Source organism: Tachypleus tridentatus, chromosome 4 (assembly GCF_004210375.1).
Source record: "Tachypleus tridentatus isolate NWPU-2018 chromosome 4, ASM421037v1, whole genome shotgun sequence".
Classification (NCBI taxonomy): domain Eukaryota; kingdom Metazoa; phylum Arthropoda; class Merostomata; order Xiphosura; family Limulidae; genus Tachypleus; species Tachypleus tridentatus.
The window spans coordinates 85,602,195-85,614,912 of record NC_134828.1 but is presented as its reverse complement, the minus strand read 5'-3'; the positions used below and the strand labels follow the sequence as shown (position 1 = coordinate 85,614,912).

General features: G+C 30.9%; 1 long non-coding RNA gene across 1 annotated transcript; it reads right to left on the bottom strand.

Moving 5' to 3' along the window:
• Positions 1-1,765: 1,765 nt before the first annotated feature.
• Positions 1,766-12,506, bottom strand: LOC143248372 (uncharacterized). The gene is made up of 3 exons (XR_013026949.1): positions 12,197-12,506; positions 4,742-4,846; positions 1,766-2,774 (listed from the first exon to the last, which is right to left on the bottom strand). It is a non-coding gene; the product is annotated as an uncharacterized LOC143248372 (long non-coding RNA).
• Positions 12,507-12,718: the final 212 nt, after the last annotated feature.

The following is a 12,718-nucleotide window of genomic DNA, read 5'->3' as shown; positions in this document are numbered from 1 at the left end:
AAAAGGCTTGACAGTAACTGTTCCTCTTTAACTTGATATTTAATAAAATATGAAATCTCCAAATCTGTAAGCAATGGTTATTTAAAGAAAATATGTAGGCTGTTACAATGAAGCCTACGACCACCGACACTAGTGCCGGAAATCGTTCTGTGTGATTACGTGCTACAGGTAAAAAGTTCCGGTGTTCTCGTCATCCCAGCAGGATGTACAAAGTTCAAACTAAGCTGCACATAAAATTACATCTTAGAAGTGATTAGTAACTAAAAAAAAGAGAAATTTGGCCAATGATAAAACTGTTAATTAGAAAGTAAAATTAAGGAGAAGGGTGAGGATTAAGGATAACGAAACTAAGCTTGAAACTTCCAGACTTAAATAAAGTCTAGTAGTAGTGTTATACACTAGTATGAGAAACCAAATTATAATAGAGCAATGAAAAACAATCTGTTAAAGAATAAACGTTAATTTAGATTAACTTACTGTGCCAGAAAACTCAACAAACGTATGTGGAAGAATAAACGTTTGATTTGAAATAACACACTACACCAGTACAGATAAAAATGGTTAACTAGAAGGATAAAGTTAGTTTGGGGACATCACTGTACAATACAAAAATAAATAATACTTTAAACTGCGTTTTGCAAAATACAAAAAAATATTTGTTTCCATTGTCTTTTTTAGGACTTGAACAGATATGTTGTGGACCGCTCGAGCATTTGTTCTTGAAGTAGACAACAACTGGACTTCAAGCAAACATTTCCACTAATTAAAGTAATATCATAAAGTTCATAGTCTTATCTACTTCAAGAAATATTGAGGAACAGTCTATAAAATATTCCTGTTCTGCAGAACAAGCTAAAAGCAATACAACCCTTGTCAGAAAGAAGTAATCAACTACTTAACGTGTTAATTAGACAATAACGAACACAATAAATTACATTAAGTTATATGTTAAAAACTCTTTCTAAAGAAACTTTCTAATAAACAGTAATTATACCAATAATGTTTCACAAATGCAAAAACAACGTCGCTATCTTAGCGATGACGACTATGCATAATGAATACAGTTACAAGATTTGTCAGTAATTGGTCTAGTTAATTAACCATGAACACCAAATTAACGTTAAAACCTTGGTGGTCTTTCATTATCACCCTGAAAAGTGTCGAAAGACACAACTAGATTTACTAATAGTTTTCATTCAACAGAGGAATGCTATATTACTTGTTCAGACGACATTGTTTGAGTTCGTGTTCGTTAATCCAAATACCAACCAAATGGGTTCAGACTGGATTTTTATCACCACTTACTTTTTATTCGTCTTCTCCTCCATTTAATTTTTCCTTAATATTATTATATGCTGAAGAAAGAGATAGTGCAGGCGATTTTATCTTTTTCAGTTTTTTTTTGTGAGTTTCTGTGTGTAAGTGTTTTGTTTAATGGACGTGAGAGTTACTATAATCATGTATTTGTTGGGTTTTTTTTAGTTTGAGAATTTCCAGGAGAATATATACTTGGTCATAAACTTACGTCGTTCTCCGAAGACACTTGAGTAGTCTGAGTTGTTGTTCTTGTTGTTAACTGAATGTTGTTTGATAACACATTACACAAGACGCACCTGGAGATAAATAAAGCAACTAACTTGATGTCAGAGTTCGAAGGTCAAAGCTCCGATAGTAACATACTGTGGAACATCATTCTGAATCGTTGTACTATATAATATTGTTCTAGTCTGTATTATCAATTATCGGCAAAGAATGGACGAACTATTTGATCAGACAATACAGATGTTTTATTACCAGAGATGTAATTAAACTGTCAAGTACATGTCAGTGCGTAGTTTCGTAATTGCTTGATGAATTTTTCGCTTACGAAGGTTCATGTGAAGAACTTATTAGTTAGTTTGGTACAGTTGTAAATGTATTTTCTCTTAGGTAGTTGTTAACTCAGAGATGAAAACTACGATTCTACGAGTGTGATGAATATTGTTTACTTTTCTCCATTCAGTTTCTGCTTTTGATCCACTTGTCACGTTTTGTGACGATTCTCTCGGGCGAAGGACATAAAGTTGAAATGAATCTTTCAGAGTACAACAGACAAAATTTCGATGCACCAAAAAGGGCGCCAGGGTGACTCAAACTAACAACCACAGACATTCTTCATTTCCTATGCTTAGGAGGCGCTGACGACAGGAAATCACCCTGCTAAATCCGGTTGTGTTAATCGATAAGTGCTTATGGAAAAAAAAAAATCGGCAATACTTATTTAAGAATTCTTTCAAATTTTGTTAACTGATTGTCTGATCAAAAAAATGAAATATGAAAACTGGAAATACTAAAGGAGCATAGTTTGAGAATTTTTATTGTATTGTATTTCGAATGTACTTTGCTCACTAAATATTAAACTTCCATATTCTTTACATCCACGATTTCAAATACGCAAAGTTTAACACTAGCTGTAACACTTGTTTTTTCTTCTCTTCAGTACTAATCTGTTTTATAACACTACAGTATACAGTTTTAGTATTGTTCTCAATGGCAGTTACTTGTTTGTTTATAGGTCAAATATTCGTAATTTGCATATTATGAGTATTTTTTAATAATTTATTTTAGAACATGAAGTTGACTTTATGGGTATTTTCAGACAGGACTAATTTCAGAATAACCATTTTTATCCGCATTAACATCAGGCCGTTTAGAAATTGTTTTCATGCACACCAGACGTCTTCTTTTCTGGTTTTAAATCGAGTCAACACATGACGAATGGTAAGTAGCAATGGCTGTTGAAAGTAAATCATGATAGTTTAAAGAGAGTATTTTCTAATATAAAACAGATGTGAACTTAACTTCTAATATAAATAAGCCTAACGTAAGACCACTGGTATTTTGCGCAGTCTATGAATAAATACATTAAAATAAAACAGAACGTTAATGTTTTAACATAAAACACTTTACTGTAAACCAACAAAAAGAAAATTTTTAAAAGACGAAGAGAGAAACATTTAAACTCTACTTGCTGCTTAAAAACAAATGTAAATTTTGCTAAATTAGGTCTAGAACGACCGTTGTACACGAGATTAGTTGGACTGGTTGCCACTCACAAGAATATTCATTTTACTTAAGTTTATCCCAAATCTAGTCTAGAGATCGCTAATAAAGAAGATAATTGAAATACCATTGCTGTTGTTTTTGCCAATGCAGAGCTACACACTAGATTACCTGCACTCTGTCCACCGCGGAGACTCTAACCCTTGATTTTAGCGTTGTAATTCCTTAACCTTACCCTTAACCTACCCAGAATAATTTATTGTATATTATATTTCATAAAAGTTGTTTTATGAATCATGTGAGAGAGATGTTGATATTCGATTAAATGTAATCACCTCATCCAGAGTCCGATTTAGGGATGTTTCAAAAAAAAATCAGAAATAAAAATAACCTCATACATCTCGGTTTATCCAATTACATTTCTTCTCACAAGTTTTGATTAGAGCTTTTATAAAACTTTGGAAATATTGCAAAAACAGTCCGTTAAAAAATATTTTATTATGTAACACTTCAAATCATTGGTTGATTACCCATTCGGTTATGAAACTACAAGTCTTGAAACTACGGATTGTTTCTTCACATATCAGTCTACAAATGTCTACCTCTAAATACAAAGAAATTCGTCTCGGCTCCATTAAAACACTCAAGCAAAACACGGCCCGATAAAAAAACTACTTTAACTAATGGTCTCTCATTTATCACTGGGTTATTTGCGCTCATTATTGTGAAACGCTCACAATATAAAACAAAAATTCACTAATAGCTTTTCTTATTACCTCCATTGTGGTTATATAGTGAAGAATGGAGATGAACATCGATACGAAACGTGACTGTGCATTATTCAATAGCCTCTTTTGTTCCTCTACAGATTTGATTCCACCTCCACGCCCTCAATCAACTTAATTTTTTGACAGATTCGTTAAATGAGACGCTGAGGAACGATTTCAGTATAATTCGCTAGGACACACCAAATATTAATTCAACAGGTAAATAACAATACCAGAGAAACTTGTTAGAAAGAAAAAAACGTAAATACAGCACATCCAAAATATTTCGCTAATTAACGGCTTAACCCCCGCTAGTACAGAGGTAAATCTACGGATTTACAACGCTAAAATAAGGGATTCGATTCCTGTCGGTGGGTTCAGCAGATAGCTTGATGTACCTTTGCTATAAGAAAACACACACATACTTAACAGCTCATACCACAGTATTTCATCTCATTAAATCTATTCATTTAACTATCTTCAATAGTTATACCGAGTCTGAAATCGACCGCATTTGTATAGTTAAAGTCATTTATTAAGCTTATATCAGTAAGGAAATAATTATGGAATAGCAGGTAATAAATATACAGAAGCCACAAACAACGAGTAATTTACATCTAAGTAGTTAGTTTAGCGTCCAAATAATACGTTATTACATAAAATACAAAATAAAGTATATAAATATTTTATAACTGACTTAAATAAAAAATTACTCTTTGGTTCTTGCTATCATAAGTAAGAATGGTTGTGAAATATTGTTCCAAGTATACTGTATTACTACCCACAATTCAAGCAAGTTATGTAGTTGCTGAATAACCTTGACAGTTTCTATAAAATCCTACACTCTTTTAGTAATATTCATATCGAAACACTGTCCAGACCAAGTCATGGTAGCAAGTGTTTTTTTCTATATAATGTTCTACTAAACTTACCGTCCTCTGCTGGTACAACGGCAAGTCTACGGGTTTACAACGCTAGAATCAGGGTTCTGATTCCCCTAGGTGGTCTCAGCAGATAGCTAGCTCTATGTGGCTTTTCTATAAGAAAACACACACTAAATTTACTGCATGGTTGGGATTATTATCTTGCTGGAAAATGAGTTCTTACATAACAAGTTATTTTTCTGAGGGAATGACAAGCTAGATAAGGACATACTTGCACCTATCAGCAGTCATAGTGCCATCAGTGTTGTGTACACCTTCAACACTTTTGGCCGAGATGCATCTTACATGTGTATTAATTCTCCACCATGTTTTATTGTTGGTGCTTTACGCCAAAATGATTTCGATTTTCCCATCGGAAGAAAAACTGCCGTGTATTATTTTCGAATGCTTTTAATTTAGATTCATCTGCATCAACTTTCATTTTGATTTGCTCAACACATTTTTCACTAATGATGCCTATTTCACGCTTTAACTTTAATTATATGTGTAATGATTTTTAATAGTATCACATCTAATGAGACGAGAATATATATTTTACCGTTCTGGATCTGACAAGATCCTTTGTTTATTACAGTTTTTATCATATAAAAACATTTAGGATCTCTACCTTAATTTCTTCTATTATCAACACTATTGGTTTCACGACATAAGGTCAGTAAAGTTCCTTTTGAAACAAGGAATTTCGCCACAATCTGTTCTACAGGATAACCTTATCGGCTGAAATGTTGAATTCTGCACATTCGTCATGTATCATACTTGATCTTATAATCACTAGAGAATTTACGTTACAGCTTGAAATTATAGCGCTGCTTGTAGTTTTAGATGCATTATAATGACGTGTCACTCTTTGGTTGGTTGGACGAAACCATTCAGAGTGCGAATTATCAACATGTGACTACACTCTGGTGTAAAACAAAAAAAAAAGTTATACAATAGAAGGCAAGAAAGTAAGTGATATTTGTGTTTTCTACCCAACTTATTCAATGTTTCAATAATTATACCTATCACTGTAAAATATATAAAAATATTAGATGCAAGAATAACATAAGACACAAGGTTAATTCTAAAGTGGCTTGATAAAATCCATAAGAATGATATACTAGAAACAAGTGGCGCAAACTAAGTATTCGCATTATAGTATAAGATTAAAAACACCACATACATATATATATATATATACATAAGCATTTTCTTCATGTTCCAAACAAATGGTTATCGAGATATCTAAACTCCAACTGTACCAGCTGCAGCAGTTACTCTACTATGTGACATAATTAGAGATATAAAGGAAAGCATCATGTTCCCTTGGAAAAAAAAAAAAAAAGTCTATGTCCAGTATTGTAGAACAGTTGGATAATTGAAACAGCTATCACAATATATTTATGATTATTTGAATTCCATATCCTCATGACGACTATGCAGTTTTCGTTTTGCTGTTTTAAGTTAAACACGTCCACTACAACCAATAATCCTTTCACTAATATTTTATGTCAACTACCTTAATATCCTAATAACATGCAGGAGTTAAAAGATTATATCTTTGTGATACTTATAAATTACAAACTACTTTAACGATTACCTGTGACTTAGTAAAAACCATAGAAAGAAATATATAGAGAGAGTTGTATAACGAATCAATAGAAGAGCCTACCTAATCCTTCGAAATGTGGTTGGAGCTTCAGTTCTATTTTTTGTTTTACTATATTAATACAGAGAGGAGTCATGCATTCATTTGTGTATTACTTTCTACATCTACTTGAAAAAGCTATTGCGTACAAGTATTAGACACGATATGAGTAATCTCATGAAAATTCACCAGTCTTTTAAATCACCACTGTGTGATTAAAAATATAATTAAAGCATTCCATCTTTAAGAGCATGCCATCTTCAAAATATATTGAAATGGATTTCTTATGTAAGCTAATAACAATCAAGTTCACAATTTCTATTGTGAAATAAGATTCTATATACTAAATCATGAAATTTTTAGTAAGCCATCTTTATATACCACGTTTACAGCTTTAAAACGATTTATGGGATGGCAGTAATCAAACTGATTATGTACGTTTCATAAAATCTACTATTATCGACACTCAGTAGAAACTTTTAAAGATCCTTTTAATGCCGTTCGACAACTCATTTTGTTTTCTGGGGAAAATATAATTTCTTTACTTGCTTTTATTTTTTATAATATAATTATTCAAACAACGTATCCTCTGAGTTTTCACATCTTATATAGAATTTCCTTTACATTTCTGCATTTCTTTTTCTAATAATTATCTTTTATTTTTGTCAATATCATCATCCTTAACAACCAGATTCAAAAAATTTTTCTATCATTTTATTTCACTTTTAATCACTAAACTACACTTTCTTATATAACATTCTCTCTTAATACAATTTATCACTCTTCTATAGATAAGTTGCTCTTATCTATAAACATTTTCATTTTTCTTTAAATAAAATAATCTCCTTCATCATTATTATCAGCTTCCTCCAAAGATGTTGATCCCATTTACCAATATAACCATTATTCTCTAGTTAATTTGCTATTCTTCACCAATATTACCATTATTCTCTTATTAATTTGCTGTTCTTTTCCAATATTACCATTATTCCCTAAGTAATTTGCTGTTCTTCACCAATATTACCATTATTCCCTAATTAATTTGCTGTTCTTTACCAATATTACCATTATTCTATAGTTAATTTGCTGTTCTTCACCAATATTACCATTATTCTCTAATTAATTTGCTGTTCTTCACCAATATTATCATTATTCTCTAGTTAATTGCTGTTCTTTACCAATATTACCATTATTCCCTAATTAATTTGCTGTTCTTCACCAATATTACCATTATTCCCTAATTAATTTGCTGTTCTTTACCAATATAACCATTATTCTCTAGTTAATTTGCTATTCTTCACCAATATTACCATTATTCTATAGTTAATTTGCTGTTCTTCACCAATATTACCATTATTCCCTAATTAATTTGCTGTTCTTCACCAATATTACCATTATTCCCTAATTAATTTGCTGTTCTTTACCAATATTACCATTATTCTATAGTTAATTTGCTGTTCTTCACCAATATTACCATTATTCTCTAATTAATTTGCTGTTCTTCACCAATATTATCATTATTCTCTAGTTAATTGCTGTTCTTTACCAATATTACCATTATTCCCTAATTAATTTGCTGTTCTTCACCAATATTACCATTATTCCCTAATTAATTTGCTGTTCTTTATTAATATAACCATTATTCTCTAGTTAATTTGCTATTCTTCACCAATATTACCATTATTCTATAGTTAATTTGCTGTTCTTCACCAATATTACCATTATTCCCTAATTAATTTGCTGTTCTTTACCAATATTACCATTATTCTATAGTTAATTTGCTGTTCTTCACCAATATTACCATTATTCTCTAATTAATTTGCTGTTCTTCACCAATATTATCATTATTCTCTAGTTAATTTGCTGTTCTTCACCAATATTATCATTATTATCTCCTAGTTAATTTGCTGTTCTTTACCAATATTACCATTCGTCGCTCTATAGGTTTCTCTTATTTACAAGTATCGCTATTCTTGTCTGGTTATGTTTTTCTCCTTTAACAGTACGTCCATTCAATTCTATTCAAGTTGCTGACCATTAGCTGTATTATCAATCTTCTCGAGTCAAGTTACCTCTTCAACCAGCATTATCATTATTCTCTCAATAAGCTGATCTTCTTTAATAGTACTATCATTATTCCCTAATCAAGCTCTTCTCCTTCACCAGTAGTTTCAACCATCTGTAATAAAGTTGTTCTTCTTTATTACTAATATCATTCTTCTCCAGTAAAACTGTTTCCTCTACCAGTGTTATCTTTTACCAGTATATGCACTATTATCTCGGAAATTTGACCCCTTTATTAGTTTATCGTTTTTTATTAGTTGAGTCGCCTTCCTTTACGAGTATAAGCACTATTATATTGAAAATTTAACATCTTTACCAGTCTATAATTATTCTTTAGTTTAGCAGCTCTTGTTTCTTTTCCTAATATTATAATTTTTGTTTGCTTTAGCTTACTTTTTGTAACAGTCTCATCAACCTTTTTCAAATAAATTTCTATACTTTACCAGTATTACCATTTTGCTCTATTAAAAAAATGTCTGTTTTACTAGTATTGTCATTCTTGTCTACCTCAGTTACTTTCGTTTACCAGGATTATCATCCTTCTAAAGTTAAGTTGTTATCCTTTCATAACATTATGATTTGCTATCTCTCTCATTTAGCAGTTTTATTCTTCTCCTTAAGACATGTTCCTTTACACTCTTAACATTATCATGTTTTACCTGTATGTTCATTCTTCTCTAATTAAGTTACCTATTTCATCAGTAAGATCATTCTTCTCTAATTAAGTTACCTATTTCACCAGTATGTTCATTCTTCTCAAACTATGTTGCTAGTTTCACCTGTATTATCATTCTTCTCTAATTAAGTTACCTATTTAACCAGTAAGATCATTCTTCTCTAATTAAGTTACCTATTTCACCAGTATATTCGTTATTCTCAAACTATGTTGCTAGTTTTACCTGTATTATCTTTCTTCTCTAATTAAGTTACCTATTTCACCAGTAAGATCATTCTTCTCTAGTTAAATTATCTATTTCACCAGTAAGATCATTTTTCTCTAGTTAAGTTATCTATTTCACCAGTAAGATCATTCTTCTTTAATTAAGTTGCCTATTTCACCAGTATGTTCATTCTTCTCTATCTAAATAAGTTTCTCTCCTTCACCAGTATTTTCAGTCTTCTCAAATTTTGCTCTTCATATTTATAAATATGATCATGCTTTTCCAAATAACCTGCTTTAGTTTACAATTTTTATTATTTTCTCTATTTGATTTGCTCTCTTTTACCAGTATTATCACTTTATTCAAAAATAAGCTGCTCAAATATACCGGTATTATCATTCTTCTTTAATTCAGTTGCTCTCCTTTACCAATATTATTATTATCATTCACTCTTTAACCGGCCTTTCTTTACCAATATTGTAAATCCTCTGAAATTAAAATGTGTTACTTTATCAGTATTATCGTTCTTCTATAGTTAATTTCATCTTCTTTACCAATATTGTTATTCTTATAATGTTAAGTTATTCTGTTTTACCAATACTATCAATGTTTCAAACTTTCTTCCCTTAACTACAATTCTAATACTTATAGTAGCTAAGTTGTTTTCATTAACGTTAATATTTTTCTTTAGATAATTCTTCATTTTCATCAGTTTTCTCGCCTTTATTATCTTATTCTGGATATCAGTTTTCCTTCACCAGCTTCGTCATCACTCTCTGAATAATTTATCATCTTACAAAGATATTCATATCATTATTCTCTTGATTTTTCGTAATTATCTGCTTATTTACCTCTTCAGTCTATTTAAGACATAACTGAAGCACAACATAAAGTTTAAAAACACAAATAAAAACATTTTGTGTTAAAATTAGTAGTTAATTTCTGTCATATCGACAACTTAACCCAGTTTTTTTGTTTATGTTTTAACTTGAATACTTTTTAAGACTAGAATATTTCTCTGGAGTTTTACTTTACTGGTTAACGTCATTTACCCAGACATTTAACCGCTTAACATAATTCAAAATTAATATTTTATTTTGTTCTTTTTTTTCACGAAATTTATTATTCGTCTCGTGTCCATTTATGTTTCTCCCATCTTTGTTGTCATTTTCAAAATAATTTTAAGCTTCCTACCAACATTTTAAATTCTTGCGCATGACTTTTACAACCACTAATTCCATCGTCCTTCTGTTGATAGCAATTTTTCTTCAATTCGCCAAATTTATTCCTCTCTCTAAACATATAATTTTTCTTGGCATTTTGGAATTCTAATTCGGTAAATGCTTTATTTTCTCTACCAACGTTAACGGACTAATTTCCTAAGTACTTTGTTGTCTTCGCCAACTTCGATATTATTTTCTAAATAATTCATTTTCTTCGTCAATTTTGTGGTATAGATTTTTTGAATTTCTTTCATCAAACATTATATTCTACTTTGGATATTTTTTCATCGCTAAATTCTTTATTTCTTCTTGATTAACTGTTTTTTTCCATGACATTTTTCATACTTTGATTATTATTTCTATTTATAATTTTTTATTCTAGCCTTCACTAATTTCATCAATTGTCATATATTTATATATAATTCATTCCATCCTCTAACTTTTTAAATTTCTACAGATAATTAGCTTTCTTCACCAAATTGATCATCATTCCTCGCATAATTTTTCTATTCAACTTTTTGCATCAAAAATCTTTAATTTTCTTCACGGTATTAACGTTATCCAGTGGATAATTACTTCCTTTACGAACTTAATCTTCTCTATTCCTAGACGACTATATCATCATTTCATGAATCATAAACATCAAAATGTTTCAGTATTATTGTCATGAAGAAGATTCCCTGATTTCACTACAACACACTTTACTAGCCACATTGATAAACGAGCAGGATTCTTAAGAAGAAAAAAAAAAGTTCCTAGCTTATTCTGAATAGAATATTTATAAATCCTCTCCGGTATGTAAAACATAACATATGTAGCAATCAGTGACCTTATCTTAGAGACAATGTCCTCAACTGTCATTTTACTTCAGTAGAATGGGAGATAAAGACGAAATGATATAGAAAATAGCCCTTGTCTTATTTCGGTACAAAAAAAAAGTCTAAAAAATGTCGTTTGAGAATTACCTATTGCGCAATTAGGTAATTTCTTAAAATGTGCAGCTAAAACTAGGGAGTAACATAATGGCCTTGCCTAACACAATCTGGGCGTTTTGATACACGAATAAATAATTTGTTATTGTTTAAGCTAAAAAGTAACGCAGATATCCCTCGTATAGCTTTGCGCGAATTCGAAAGAAACAATCAAAGCAAACGACAAAGAAAAATAACAAACCCTTTTTATATATACCAACCACGACTGTTTCTTATAAATTACATGAAACCTTGTTCTATCCAATGACAGTAAAATTCACTTAACCGGTAGTTGAGAAAAACCTTGTAACAGGATATGGGTTAGGTCAGAATACACTTATACTTTGTTCTATTTTCAGGGCAAAAGGACAGAAGAAACATAATTATCTACAAAATCAGAAGGTCATTGGGAGTAATTGCGAGTTCAATTGTTATTTTTATCGCTATATGAGTATTTTAAACCTGCGTGACAGCAGAAATGGTATGTGATAGCAACATGTAGATATATTAATCGTTTTTATTCACACAGAAAATCAGTAGTTATTTTTAGCTAGACCTTTTCACTGTCACATTTATAAAGCTACGACGTAGTTACAAGTAGCAGTTGTATTTGAAAAAGTAAAGATATATATTAAATCCTATAATATATTTTATAGAAGATATTGTCCTGACGTTACCTTCTATTTAGTCTCCTTTGAAAGGACAGATATTGTCTTGTAGCTAATCTGGGAAGGTCTGCAGTTCTGAGTGATGGGAATTACTGATACATAGATATATGGGTCTACTTGTTTCATGTCCCATGTGGTCACGTCTACCGCATGTGTCAGAAGAAATCGACTACCTCATTTCAACTTTACCGTAGAACTCTTGGTTTAATGGGTTAATCAGCGTCAAGCCATCATCCAGAGCTCTTGACACGTACATCATCAGCTGTGGTTGCGTGTCTTTCGTCTGTCACGAAGGCTCACAGTGCAGCTGTAGCAGACAGCTTCGCCCGATTTGAGTGTGGTAATTTATCTCATGATCTGAAGCTTATACTCACAAAAATATTTTCTTACCGATTTTTTTAAAACTACGAAGTAAATAAATATCAGAGTAGAATCGTTTTGTAGTGCCATCTTCGTTTTTGAACTGTCAACAAGGCTCTTAGCATAGGATTAAAAAATAAATATTTTATCTAACTTAGTCTGCTATATTTG